Source organism: Macaca mulatta, chromosome 2 (genome assembly GCF_049350105.2).
Source record: "Macaca mulatta isolate MMU2019108-1 chromosome 2, T2T-MMU8v2.0, whole genome shotgun sequence".
Classification (NCBI taxonomy): domain Eukaryota; kingdom Metazoa; phylum Chordata; class Mammalia; order Primates; family Cercopithecidae; genus Macaca; species Macaca mulatta.
In genome coordinates, this window is record NC_133407.1 from 94,567,473 (window position 1) to 94,583,034 (window position 15,562).

General features: G+C 38.3%; 1 protein-coding gene and 1 long non-coding RNA gene across 7 annotated transcripts in view; one reads left to right on the forward strand and one right to left on the reverse strand.

Annotated features, from left to right (window-relative positions):
- Nucleotides 1-15,562, reverse strand: part of LOC144339055 (uncharacterized) — a 293,212-nt gene that overhangs the window by 122,654 nt on the left and 154,996 nt on the right. The gene's annotated exons all lie outside the window — the stretch shown is intronic.
- On the forward strand, nucleotides 2,022-15,359 carry LOC106996988 (uncharacterized). Its single transcript, XR_001443091.3, has 3 exons — nucleotides 2,022-2,746; nucleotides 5,712-5,851; nucleotides 11,001-15,359. It is a non-coding gene; the product is annotated as an uncharacterized LOC106996988 (long non-coding RNA).

Sequence of the window (15,562 nt, forward strand, 5' to 3'; positions counted from 1 at the left end):
AAGTGCACATTTAAATATGAAACCTATGTTTTATCCAACTCACTAGGTAATTGCTCAGAGAACTCATTATCTAAAGACATAGTAGCCATTAAAAACACAAATACACCTAAAAAAGGCATAGATAAAATTCGTATGTAACAAACCTCTGATGGGTGTTATTTTGTGTGTAGCTATTTAGTTCCTCCTTTAACATAAAAATAATGTCCTTTATGAGATATTTTTCATGTTCCATAGTAAAAAATCATTTACCATGTTCTGGTAAAAACCATTATATTTGCCATGTGATATCTTCCATCAATTTTAGCAGGAGAGTTCTTTAAACATAAGAGACATGTAATTCTTTTGGTGAGGAAGTAGAAAATTGCACTACTATATATTCTTGGTATATTTATTTGAATTAATCACAGTGTATTAGTAATGAGAACATGAAGCATACCTTAATACCAGTACTGACATCTATCATAACATCTGCATTGTATATAGGGGCTTGTCTGTATGTAAAGATTTAATAAAACAATCTTCATGGATTCCCATTTCTATTAGAATTATCAGATTAGGAGGTTGGCTGATTTCCATTTCCAAACATCTCCATGTTAAAAAAAATATTTGTACGTTATGATTACTGCCCTTTGTGGTTGTGAGAGTTTTAAATTCAAAATAATATCACCAAATCCTAGCTAGTCAAAACACTGAAAAATGCACACTGCTCTCTAGGATTAATAATAATAAATTCCATGTTAATGAATGTCTTTTACTAAGTGCAAACACTAGTCAGTTTATTTCATTTAACCCTCATCTCCCTGAGTAAACTCCTTAACTAGGTGTTAATATCCCATTTTACAGATGATAAATATAAGACTTTGCAAACCATGTAACTTGCCCAAGAATAAACAACTAATAAATGTTGAAGTTGGCATTTGACCAGAGTCAGGTAACTCAAAATTCTTGGACCACTAGTTTAAATTATTTTTTTAAATTAGCATGTCAACAATTATCATAGAAGTTTTCATAAGAAAGAGTTTTATTTACCATACTAAAATATCAGCATAGCAAACCCAATTACTTTTAATTTCTCTGCAAGTGTCTTTTACACACTTACAAACTATCCTCTCTTCTTAGAAGACAGGCTAATCTGTCTATATTTTGCTTAAATGACAAATCACAAAAGAACTTCCAAACATTGGGTTCAAAACGGTAATAACAAGAGGCAAGAGATATCCTCGCACACATATATTATACACAATATTGGCAGAGAGCATTAAACTGCATCTTCTTGTAGTGAATTACACAGATATTAAGGAGGATGATCAGTTGACAGGGATACAAGTCTGCTTTCAAATCACCGTAAACCCGTCAAATGACTGCACGAAGTTCCATAGCAAGTCACTCTAAGCAAGATAAAGCTTATCTTGCTTTATTTTGCTGATCAACCTAAAGAATCATCAAACTAAATTTCAAAATTATAATAATCCCAAAGCACATGTTTGTTGAAGACAGGGACACGATGTACAGCTTAGCAGAAAGCAACAAGAGTCTTGCGATTTAATGATTTTTTTTTTTCAGATTTAGAAAGTATAAAGAAATTAGCAATGGGCTTTTGACTCACTTTGAACTGTAGGACCAATATTATGGCTGGCAGGTATCCCCATAATAGGGACATGTTAGTGCCGCAGCCCCACCCACAGACAGCCATACTGTACCTGTCCTTTTCCTCCCAGTGGGTATGAGGGGCATCTCCCCTGAACATCCCTGAAGATAAGCTGTTGTTACTGGTCTGGCCTTAAGCTCCCAGCTGGGGGGATGCTGAGGTCTCCCACAGATTGAACTATGGCCTAATTTAACGTAGAAATCCTGGAGTCAACACTGAACAACAAAGCCACCTGAAAGGGGCAAAGGGAAGGACTGGGACAGATAATCTAGGTTCAATTCCTGTTCCTGTCCTTGCTAGTCTGCATTTTTGGAGAAATTACCCAACTCTTTGGAGTATTTGTTTGCTATTCTGTAAAATTACAATTGAATAATAAAAACATAAATGGTATTGTGAAGCTGATAGAATGCCAAAAGACTTAGCATAGTGGGTTCTCAGTAATTTTTCTTTCCTTCCTTCTTCCTCCCTTCCTTCTTTCCTTCCTACATACCTGTCACTATATCCAAGGCTCTCCTCCTATCTGCTGGGTGGTAGGACCCAGAAGCTTTAAAGAAAGCACTTTTCTGTCATTTAAAGCTTGCACTCCTCAACCTCCTCATTTGGCTCCATGTCCACGTTTGCAGTTTACCTTTCCTACATCTAACCGAGGAAGCGAAAACTGGTAACCCTCCTTCTCAGTCTGTTTCTATGGAGCCCTAGGGTCATTGTGAGCAGGCCTGGGGAGGATTTTTTCACTAATGCTGAACTAAATGATGCATTAAATTGGGTGAGGGCTGCCTTCAGGTGAAGATGAAAAGTACCCTGGCTGCCCTAGGAGAGAATGCTTCCCCCAGGATGTTTTCAGCTGCACTTTTCCATTCCACTTTAAATAGCACAGGTGATAAGGACTTTATGTGCATAACCCTCTGAACCAGCCCAGCAGCCCAGTGTCACCTTCTGCTACACAGAAAGAGAGAAGGGAAGGTTGTGCAAGAAGAGATGCTTTAGCTTTCCTTTCAATTTTTTTTCTTCCTCACTCCCCTATTGGAAGGAAAGAAAATACAAGCACAAAGAAGGTACCACTTATTTTACCAAAACTTCAAAAGACACCAAATCCAGGTAAGTTTCTGGAGTATTCCAGTTATCTTTGATTATAGTTCCAATTAGGATAAGTTTTGCTAAAATGAGTTAGGTATTTCTCTGTGCCTGCCGTGGTCATATAATGGAGACAATCAGTCATTTACTGTACACATCAGTGCAGGACCCAGGGAAAGCTTTTAGAAGATGTGGGACTCCATCTTTTCAAAGGGTCAAAGGGCAGATAATTTCACAATAAAGGGCAGAGAGACTTGGACCTCAAGGTTATGGGAGAAAACCTGCTATCTGATCAGAGTGCAAATTGCTCTAAGGATTGGTTGTCAATCACAGAAGAATAAGTAGACCATTATATTTTACTGTCTGCTGCTTGCATAGATTAATTAAAGCAGTTTGTGTACTTTTTATCACTTTCTTTGTACTTCATGCTGTTAAAAAAATGAATATGGCATATATCCAGTTTTGCCATCAGAGCTTCAAATACAAAGAATATTGACAGAATATTTTTAATAATTTTTAAGAAAATCTTCCCTGGCTATATAAGAGAAAAAGCTGTTTGTTTTTTTTTTTGTTTTTTTTTTTTTGAACCATACAAATAGAAATTACAGGAATTAGCCCTAAAAATATGGATACTCCCTACTTAAAGCTTACATATTTTTACAAGTAAATGGTAGAGCAGGGCTTTAATGCAGGTCTGTCCAAACTCATACCTCACAGAAAATTGTGAAAATTAAATATAACAAACTCCAAAAACTAACTAGAGCAGTGCCTGGCATGCAATAAGCACTCAATAAAGAACACGCATACACACATTTTATTTCTGCATTTGTCCACAGGGCCCTACTCACTGTATACTCTGAACTCCATAGACATCAAATACAGCTACTTAAGTGACACAGTAGCCCAGCAGCTGGTTAAACATCAGCAAGTAGAAATGACAGAATGGAAAAGAGGCTATAGAGAAAGGAAGGAATAGTTTTTAAGGTGTGCTACCTGGAGAAGAAGAAGGCTCTATGAGGTAGCCTAGATGAGGATGGGGGAAAAGTTCTTTTAAAAAGACAACAGGTAAGGGAAATGCTACTGGCTTAGTGGCAAGTAGGAAGATTATAGGATGCAGTGTGCGACTGAGTTCTGCCAGCCACTAGACCTTAGTAACAGCCTGTCTCTGAGTCTCTTTTTCTGAAGATGGAGGTCATAGGTGAAAAGAGGATATGTCGAAACCCTGAGTAGATGTACGACAGAAGTAGAAACAAGGTCTCCTCTTTGTTTGCCCTGGGATGTAGCCATATTTCCCTATGACGGTATGCCCTGTCTGGCTTGCAGACTACTGTACAGTTTTTGCATTTTTTTCTTCAGAAATGACTCACAAATGCTATATTATTTTACCTTACACAAATTGCTTTCCATAAACCAAAACAGGGGGGGCTTGGAGCAATATTATAAACATGGCACATCTGTTTTTAATCAATGAAGAAGTATTATAAAACCTTTACTTTGGGGAAATATCCAGAATTTTATCCTGAAGAAAAATTGTATCCATCTGGTCCCATGAGAGCTGGTTTTTACATTAAGGAATATTTGTTGGTTGGGTGATTGGAGAGTGGGAGTAGGGAAAAGGGGGAAGTTGTTAGATCCAACACTTATCGTTAAGTGGAGTTAGTTTCTAAAAATGTAGCATCCAGAAACTGGTGAGTAATCCTTCTTCGTAGTGCAATATTATGTCACCAGATCTGCTGAGCTAATGCACAATAAAATTAATCCTCCATTTCTGCAAATGCTGGTGATATGGCAATCACAGATGTGCTGAAATAGAAGTGTTCATGCCAGGCAGAGTTCACGAGCCACAGATCTAGCCAATTGTCAAATTTCCGGCCCACACTTCACTCCAAGCCCACACTATCTGAAGGGAGGAGGAAGTCGCTGAAGATTCACTTATCAGCTTTCCAACCCCATCTCATCTCTTTCTCCAGAGTTGTTATTGCACATTTTTGCCATTATTTTAAAATTTCCAGCCAACTTGGCAACATACTATTTATGAAGACAGCATGCGGTGGGGTTTGGGCAGGAGAAGTGAAAGTAGGTAAGGGCAAAGAACTAACATTCATGGGCATGGGCATTAAATAGGGCCGTCTAGATTTAAACTTCCCAAAAACCTTGTGGAGCTGGTGTTATGCTTCCAATTTTAGACTGGGGGAAACTGCCCAGTAAGCATACCAAAATCAGCACAACCCCAAGCTCTTTGCATTATACCATGCTGACCCAGTCAGTATGTCTGTGCTTACATTCTTCTTCTTAATGATCCCTATTGATTTCCAAAAAGGAAGCACTAGGTGAAAGGAATTTAGGGTCAATCTAGTTTAATAACCCAGCCCAATGAATGGCAAAGTAAAGCAAAAGGTACCCTTAACTCACTGGTCCAGTCCATTATGGGTGTTCATGACTATTCTGCGATATCAATGGGGATCTTCTTTCCAGAATCTGGCCACATGCTCATGGAATCAACACCAAGCCCCTCAAAACTCCAGGAAAGAGATTCTGATTAAGCTTGGGTCACAAGCCCACTTCCTGGCTAGAGAGAAACAGAATCTCTTGACCAATATAAGACAACATGCCAAGGAGAATTGGGTTGCTGTTACCAAAAAGTCAAAATAAAAGATAGCCACTAGAATGGTACTTCTAGAACCCTGCAGTTACCCCATCTGTTGTTTGAAATTTGTATTACCTCTCCCTCTCCAACAAGAAAATGGGAAACTCAACTCCATGCGGGCAGAGCCATTGTCTGTTTTGTTCCTCTCTCGAAACCAAACATTAGCACAAAGCCCGACACATGTAGGGCACGTGGTAGACACAAGTCTGTTATATAAACGGACCAGGCAAGATCTACATGTTGCCTGAAAGTCTCATCATGAGAAACTAAATGATTTGAGTTTGGTGTTTACTTCAAACCAAGTGACTTGGAGAGCTCCTGTGAAACTTGTTCTTTTTTCAGATGAATCTCAAAATTTATCGTGACTCCCAGCAGGCCCAGCAACAGTGAGGAAGAAGCTGCCCAGCAGTAGCTTTAGCCCTCCCGCAGAATAAACACTCACCAAGTCTGAGTGCTTGGATGGCCAAAATCACCCCAGTCAGGTGAGCTTTAGCAGTTCTCATTTCACTGAAAATCATTCAACATCCTTTATTTTTAAATAAGAAGCTTAGCTACCATATACAATGCGATATCTCTGTTTCATGTATTTATGACCATTTTAGCTTGTGTCTTAATGTCATAGAAGAAAACCTCTTTTAATTGGGAGGTTGATACACTTTTTAAACTGAAAATCAGAAAGCAAGGATTTCCCCTACCTCATTTTTATCAACCCACTACCTCCTGAAAATGTCATTTTTATGTTTCTTCTTACTGACTTTCTCTGAAGCTTTTGGAATTAAGGAAGAATATCTTATTTCCTGTTATATCCGTAGCACCTAGTACAGTGCCTGGCACACAGCTGATGCTCAATAAATAGTTATACTTAATGAATAAGTATATCAGTGTGCTTTTTCTTTAAATCAGTGTCCAATATATACAACCAATTGTTAAATGCCAACTCTATGCCAGTCAGGGCACTGTTAGAAACCTAGAGGGAATGTGCGTTTGATGCTTTTGTTAACCAAGAGAGTTTTTTGTGTTTTTTCTCAGAGACTCGCTGTCAGTAGAATCTACAGTGAGAAAACACTAGTAAGGGGAAAAAAACCAGGTTGTCTAGTAAAGTCATTTAACTTGCTTCAATGGCCTCTTTGGGGCAGGACCACATGATGACTTTCATGGGGTCCAGGCATTTTGCCATTATCCCTTCTTCCAAAAAATAATTAAAAGTTATACTTTACAACTCTACTGGTATCAAGATGAATATAAACAAGGCTGAATTCATCATCATATATTCATTATCATTAGGTTCATTTTTCTTCTTTGTTTTACATGTAATTAAAACATTGAAAGTACCATAGGCCCCGTAAACACTGCCTGCTGCACCTAGCGGAGAAGTCAGCGCTGCTTTGGGGGCCATTTGAACAGTACTATTCCCCAACCAGAGCAAGTTCTCCTCCTCCCTCCTTTTCTGATGGAATAAAGCTTCACCCCAAGGAGCTGATCTAGGCTTTCCAGTTAGAATCCTAACTCAGAAGACCTCTCCTTTTCTTGTCCAACATAAGAATACTATGCTGAGACCTAAAAGGGGAAAAGTCCTGCCTGCATTAACCTTCTACCAGTTCCGAATCATGCTGACTCTTATCTTTTCTGTTGCTAAGCTGTGGGACTATTATGCCTCCCCAACACTGCAGAGCCCTCCTCTTGTTTATGTAAAGACTCCAATTAAGCCAGAAATAGAATTTCACACTGCAAACGTCGTTTAAAAAATGTTAAGACATTCAGGCCTGTGTTCCTGTTCATTATTCTCTGCTGAAACCTAATATTAGTAACAGCATGTACTGAGGACCTGGACCATGAATTAAAAATGAAGTACTTGTACTGGAAAATATGTGAGCACCTAGTTACTTTATTTGGCAGGCACCTGTAGGGACAGGAGTTTGCTCTGTCTTACACAGCACTTTCAGTGATAGTTTTGCAGAATAAAACTAGAAATCAATTCTTTCCAAAGGATTACCTGAAGGGGAAAAGATAACCAAACATTAATCTACCACCTACACTCTTCCCTGCTCCGATGCCATAGACACAGGGTTCCTAAGAAAAGTTCTGATCCAAACCACTTCTTCCCTGAAACTTTGACTTTCCTAAATCACTTAGCCCTGTTGATATTTTAACAAGTGTAATGTCAATTATTTCTTCATCTAGTTTTCTCCATCACGGGATTAAAACCACCTAAGGACAAAGATAGACTTGTATCTCTATTCGATCTCTAGAAAATGTGGGAGAACAGTTATGGACAGAGTTCCTAGATTAAATCCAATGTAGATTGAAATTCTATCTCTATGGCTCGCCACATAACCGAAGCATGATCATGAGCAAATCATTTATCTTCTTTGATCCTCAGTTTCTCCTTCTGTAAAATGGAATAATTATCTTCTTGAATTAATGTGAGGATTAGGATAAATGTAGAGTGCTCAGTACAGTATGGTATGCCGTGAGCACTACATAAATGGTAGCTGTTATCATTATCATTATTATCATATCTCATTACCTTCTTTGTATCCTTATCCTGCAGCATGATAATTAGTACATACTAATGTTTGCTGTGTAAGTCACGGAATAGAGTTCATGCAGTTATTTGATCCAAGAAGAAGGACAATTTGTTTTGTTTGCCTTGGTTTTTCTTTTTGTTGTTGTTTGTTTGCCTTGGTTTTCTTTTTGTTGTTGCTGTTGTTGTTTGTTTGTTTGCCTTGGTTTTTAACAAGATTAATTTTCACCTGAGTTTTCTCCTTCTTTAGTGCATCATCCCTGCTTCCTGAAAAGATTTGTTAAATACCTGATAACAATTTATCAAGGATATTTTTCATTTCTGATGGATTTTACTCCATTGAAACAAACTCCCAACTAGAAACGATCATAGCCCCTCTTGTAGCAATCAAGAGAAATGTAAATCCGAACATGAAAATAGGTTTGTGTACAGAGATGTCAAGCTTTTGGTTCTGTATATGTTACTACAACTTTAAGGATTATTTGGTTTATTTCTTGCAAGGCAATTCACTCACCTGTCCCTGAAGACCAGGTTTTTTGTTGCTTCCTGCACATGTAAAAAAAAAAAAAATTGCCTTTCTACATCTGCAGAAAACAAGTAGTTGTTGTCATCACTATACTTGCCCTGTGAAACCTTAGCAAGGGGATAGAGTTACACATTCCGCTCCTTTTAAGAGGAGCAGAGCATTTCAGCTCCATCGATGGGGAGTTGCAGCCAGTGGCTCTAATAACCTTGGTTTTTAAGTTTTGTGAATTTAGACATTAAATTATGTTTTAAAATATCACAAAATCCAAAACAGTTTTCAAAACCAAAAAAAAAAGATGAAATAAAAATAAGGGGTTAGAATGATCTCTGATGAAAACCAATTCATAAAGAAAGGTCTAGTTTCTGTTTTTGTTTTCTTTTAAGCTATTACATAACTGATTGTAGTATGTGGTACAGGAAATAATTTTGCCCATGCACCTGCACAGAAAAACCCAAATCAACGAGTTTGCTTCAGCCATCAATCTGTGGGACCAAAAGCTAAGCCTGAAAGCAAAGGTGAAATAAAATACGAAAATTGCACAGCAGCCGCAGAGGAGTCAGCTATCCAGAGGCCCTACTGAAACCCCATCTTTAGGGTAGAGTTTCAGACACATTTTGATGTTTTGGTCACCTGACCCAAGCTCTGGAGCCCAATTGGCCTCCAAATTTACAGGCTAAGTAATGATGTAACTAGAGTGTGTGGGAACCAGGAGGATGAGACAGATACAATTTTTCCCAGTCGTTTATTAGACTTGGCTACTAATTCTGCTTGTTCTTCAGTTTGACTCCTGGTTATCAGGAAATTCGAACTACTTAAAGAACATAATGAGTTTATCTATAACCAGGGCAGAATTTAGTCACATTCATGTAAAATTAAACCACAGTAACAGAAAATAGTAATTTGTGAAATTCAACTATTTATATTTGAATTTGATAGTAGATATATTTTAATGTATCTATATTTTGTTTTTCTGTACTCTTTTTTTTTACTAAACATTATTTACAGTATCACTTATAATATCATTCTTATGTTGCCTGAGAAAGAAATCCATCAAAATAAATGTGTTGGTTTATCCATGATTTTTCTAAACCTTTTCTTAATCTTAGAGCATTTTTGTCTAAACAGAATAAATGTTTATACTCAAGTAATTTGTCACTATGGTAACTTTTGACCTTTAAAATGCTGACACTGTATCAGAGACGACCAAGAGAAGAAATTATCCTTGTTCGACAAGAATAAGCAGAACCAGTTTGGCAAACTTCAGGATGCCTAGGGATGAAAAGCGTTTGTTGTTCTAGCAATGCTACTTCACGTCAGGAAAATGAGAGCATATCCTGGTTTCATGACAAAAACAGGAGCTCTAACACTGATAGCAAAACTTAAAGATTGAAGACTTTTTTTCTCTAAATTTCCTATAACACTACCCTCCCCACCCCCAAGAAATCATGTAATTTCTAATACTCACACAATATTATCTTTCTAATGTGTAGGCATGAGTTTTAATAAATTTTCTGACTCGTAATCCTAAATCTCTTGAAGATAGTCTTACAGTTGTACCTCGCAAGACTTTATCCACAGTTTCATAACAGAAAATGTAATACGTCTCCAAATGGATGGTATGACTATTTATAATGAACTCCCTGCCTATTTTTTAAATTAAAGGATGTTATATTTTGATGTCATTCATACTCATACAAAGTATTTCCCATTCTCAAAATATTTAATTTAGTTAGCAAATATCTTTAGGAAAGAAATCTCTAAAAATCCTTCTTTATCACTCTCCTTGTTTGAGTGTGTATCATGCCAAACACACACACAGTAGATATGGTGTCTGACATCTTCTGAAACCTGTTGGGGACTATATCAAACATTAATGGGGATTAGTGTTAGAACTGGTGTAAACATAGCAAACAATCTGCTGAAAGTGCATACTCACATTTCCATATGTTATGCAGGAAGCGGAGTCATTTAAGAAGTGAGGTACTCAGGGAGATGGTGTTCAGGTAGTGAGTATTTGACTGGTGAAAAGTAAACACACCCTGGATGTATTTACTCTGTAGTACCAGCATATTCATATCTACCCGACTCCAGTCCTTAAGCTTCTCTTCAAGAGACAAGTCAAGTTTGAGATATGCAATTTCACTACACAAAGCTTCTAAAACATAGATAAAAATGATTTAGTACTTCCAGGTGCACTGTAATTCTTGGCAGAAAAAGTTAATTCCAGGTGTGTAATCTCCTAAAGAAATCTGTTGTCAAAGCTGGATAAAACCATCATATCAGAAAAATAAAAGTTCACCTATGAACAAAGTATAAGGTATGGCTAGGAAAACTCTCTGCTCCATGTAGAAATTACAGCGTAAAAGTGAAACTCCCTTTTACTTATGTAAACATTGCTGGGCTTTGGGCATCATTTCAAAAGAGGTAGAGCTGAACATGCATGAGCATATAGAAATATGACATACTCTCGGTGGGAGGTTTGGGGTGGGGTTCTAGTGCCAAGCCAGACTCTAATACACAGACAAAGGAAGAAAGAAGCTGAGTTTTATAGCTTACAGATTTTTTTTCTTTATTTTTTCAGGCCTCTGAACCAACCAAATAACTCAATCAACAACAACAAAACCGAGATGGGCCACAAAGTGGAAAATGTTATAACAGCTTAAGTAACAGGGAGGCGGCGGGGCGGCCCTGGCAGGGATAGGAATGCTGGTGGAGGGTGTGGGGAGGAGAGACCCTGTATTATGGAATATTTACGCTTTGCGATTCAATGCACATTTATTAATTGGTTTCTTTTTAAGAGACACTTATTTATGACAGGTTTATGAACACTATAGCATGTACAGAACTGAAGTTCTCCCATGGCTTAGTTTTATTTCCATATGTTTAGACAAAGTGAACATCACATTTAATAGGAGTACTAGCAGCTCTTGAAGTGTTTGCCAGTGCTACATCCCTTGGGAGTTGTTACCACCAGATTAATATCCTGTGGGTCACTTAATTTTAAAAACCACATTATAGAGGCATTGTGTGATTAGATGTACTGCTTTTACAAGCCAGTTGGGGTGCGTCCTTTGCGTCTGGTTCAGAAAGGCTGGTGAGGGTAACTTATATAGACCTCCAACCTGGAGTGTCTGAGCAGCCAATGATTGTACAGACACATGGATGAGCAGAGAAAAATGTGTCCTCTGTCTACCATCAGAAACTGCCTCGAAGACAGGATCTAAAAGAAACAACTTGCTTAGTCAGAAACCGGCCTGAACAGCTGGGAGAAATTGGCCACTTCAGAGACTGAGGGGTGGTGCTATCATACCCTGAATCAGGCCTGTTTGTCACAAAATGCTCATAGTAAATAAACAGCCATGCTATTTCCACACTCTGCTATCAAAACCAAGTTCTACCAATCAGAGAGTATTTTACTTGAAAATTCAAAATATGCTCTTTATTTTCTCTGTTAAACATTCTCAGGTCTAGGTATTGGGAAGACCACCCAAAAACAACAGGAAGCATGCTTTTGGAGTGAACAAGAGGAATTTGCCACGGGCTTCAAGGACACTTGGAATGGGATGCCCAGTATTTCCTGCGGGAGTTTCAAATGGCATCAGGTGCAGTGGCTCCAGGCAACCTGGAAGCATTCATCATCATTTATGGTCTACTTTTGATTCTATGAGGAGACGATTCACTTAGGCTTCCTCCAGGCCAGGCCCAAAGAGGTGGCAGGCTATGAGGAGAAGAAAGCCTAAAAGGCATCCAGGTGGGACATTGTGAACTAGAGAACCCATGTGTGAGTTAGATTGCAAGTATCTCTGGTCACATTCACAAGCCAATAAAAACAATGCTGTCCTCCACGAGAACAAATCTAATTAGAACAAATCCCAATCCTTTACAAATATTGTAGACTGAAATGCTTGTTTTAAAGATAAAGACATTTGGCCAGGAGTGGTGGCTCATGCCTGTAATCCTAGCACTTTGGGAGGCTGAGGCGCGCAGATTACCTGAGGCCAGGAGTTCGAGACCAGCCTGACCAACATGAAGGAACCCTGTCTCTACTAAAAGTACAAAAATTAGCCGGGCATGGTGGCATGCACCTGTAACCCCGGCTACTCAAGAGGCTGACGCAGGAGAATAGCTTGAACCCAGGAGGCAGAGGTTGCAGTGAGCTGAGATCTCGCCATTGCACTCCAGCCTGGGCAACAGAATGAGACTCTGTCTCAAAAAAAAATAAAATAAAATAAATATAAAAATTAGCCAGGCATGCTGGTATGCATCTGTAGTCCCAGCTACTCCAGAAGTTGAGGCATGAGAATCGCTTGAACTGAGGAGGCGGAGATTGGAGTGAGCCAAGATTATGCCATTGCACTCCAGCCTGGGCTACAGAGCAAGACTCCATCTCAAAAATAAATAAATAAAAATAAAGACATTTGTTCAGCCCTTCGAACTGTCAAATGAGTATGTTCTTGGAAAGGTTCCTTGTCATCAAATATAAATTGCAATGATCAAAGGCAAACTACATATCAATATGTAACGCAAAAGAGTTTACCAGGAGTCTACATTGGAGGAGATGAACTCGACGCAGAAATGGTGCACCTCTGGGTTTGCCAAAGCAGAAAAATTCTTGACAGCCTTCCCAAAAGTACAACCAAGTTCTTGTGCCCCAGAGTGGGGTGAGATCTTAGAGAAGAAAGGCATCTGAGGGATTATTTTTGAAGTCTTGTTCACAGGTTTAAGCAGTTACAATCACAAGTCCTTCTGCTCAACCACGACCATCTAGGTTTGCCCATTACTTTATTTTTTAATCTGACACAAAAGGAAAGATGCAGAGGTGAAAAAGGGAGGGGTAGAAAGGTGAATCATACTCTCTGTATCCTGTTCTACCACTTGCCACATTTCTAAAATACCACGATTCCCAGGCACAAGAGGATGTGTGAATATTTTGTTCTGTTTTTTGTTTTTTTTTTTTTTTTTTTTTTTTACTTAGTACTAATAATACACAAGAGCTGAATAGTTACTGAAACTATTTCCAGTTTCTTGCATTTGATAATAGATGGAGACCCGATTCGAACTGACCTAGACCCTTAGATAACTATCCCAAACAGAGCCATCCCTGAGTAGGTCACAGAGCTTCTCTGTGTCTGTTTCTTTATTTGCAAAATCACATTGTATCACCTGTCAAATTCACAGATTGTTAAGAATTAAGTAAGTTCATGACTATGGAACACCTTTAAAACTATGAAGCACTAAAACGAATTCAGTGGACAGTGGCAATTATGAAGAGGATGATGATGGAAATGAGAGATACTACAAATGAAAATTCTGTATATTTATGAAATTATGGCTTAGTATTTGTCATTTGAGAATTTCAATGGTTTTGAACATGTAGGACTGGGATCATAAAAATTCATGAGCATATTGGTGAGCCTCAAGTAAAATCTGTTTTAAATACACAATGTACACTTTCCAAAAGAAAATTTGTGATATGCATATTTATATATTTACTAGCACTATCAAAAGGTACCAAAGACATTAACACTAAGTTCTAAGCATTTTGCAGACCTCTGGAAGCTATTCTTCCCTGCTTTGCCTACGTAAGTCACCTCCCTTGAATGATACTTGGGAAGGCCTGGTCACGATTATCTTTAGATATTTGATCTGGCTGAGATAATGTCCTGCCCTATGAAGGTGCTGTGATTTCCGCCAAAGGGTAAAATAAACATTTTTCTCAGTATTATTGTCCAAGAGCTTTTACTTTTGACACTCTGGGTCTGCCTCAAGTGGCGGCTAGGTGATGGAGGACGAAAAAGAGGAGTGCGTAAAACCTGAAGCGAGAACCAGAAGTTTTCCCTAAAAGAAGCTAAGATTTTTTAAGATGAAGATAAAGATTTAATTTCGCAATATTAATTTCTACTGCCAGTATAAAACTTTATCTTTCTAAGTATCTGTACATGTCTCTGTCCAAAGTACCCTCCTGCTACTAAGGCAAAGGAAAAGCATATTGATTTTTCTGCAAACTCCCATACCTTTCTTTCAAGTTGACTGCTTGGAAATCTATTCAAATTGGAGACTACATCCTGTTTAGACAGTTGAAGTTGACAGCAGAGCTTTAATTAATAAGGCATGCAAGGACAAAGACACCAGGCCCAAATCAGATGCAGGCGACATCTTCTTGTGGCTGCTCTAAGAAGCACGGCAATCATTTATACTCTACCTTCGTGCTCAGATGGAAGAAATAAGGCTAGAGCATGAAGAGCAAGGCTATCTACTAAGATATGAGAATTACAGCATTCTGGATGAACAGAGTTATATTATCCCTGCTTTCAGATAAGTAAACCAAGAATCAGAGTGCATGGATTACTCTGCAAATGGAGGTAGAAAGCCTGTGCCCTATTTTCTTGTCCATCTTCAATATCCTGTGCTGGGATTTCAAGAACACTTGAAATCCTCTTGCTTTCCTCCTTTTGCCCATTATATTCCTTATCTATGGTGGGCATTTTCAGTGCTGCCAACAGTGCCTATGAATCTATGTTCTAAATGTCAGGACCTGCCAAGGTTTGTTAATTATCCTAACTCCCCCTGCTGGCGGATTTAACTACAACCCCAATTCAAAACTCAATGGAACACAGTAACTGTTTAAAACGTTTTTCAACCTAATTCACATCATAAAAGAGTAGGTCCGAAAAAGGAAGAAAACTGGAAGGTGAATTTTAGTTGAGAACATAACTCACTATAATATAAATAAACTGGAGGTTTAATAGTATTTTTTAAACCAGCCTCTGGGATAAGATTTGTGAAATATGAAGTAGATAAACGTCGGTATAATTTTTCCCCATTCTCTTTTTGTTCCCACACTCCTTTTCATTTTTGTGGCTTGTGATATTTCCCTTTGTCTCTAAGCTCTAGACTTCTACTTAATAAGTACCAATAAAGATTGTATGTTATCCTTAAACAGTGGTAGCATTCCCCACCTGCTAATTGCTTTATTTGTACTTACTGTTTCCGCCCTCTCATCAACAGGGGCTTTAGTATAAAGGGCAATGAAGTAGAACGTGATGAGGCGAACAGGAGCCAGCCGAGTGAATGCTTCTATAATTACACAGTAGCCTGGAGTAGCTCTTCTCAAATCAAATTATGAGCCTGGATTACCTAAAA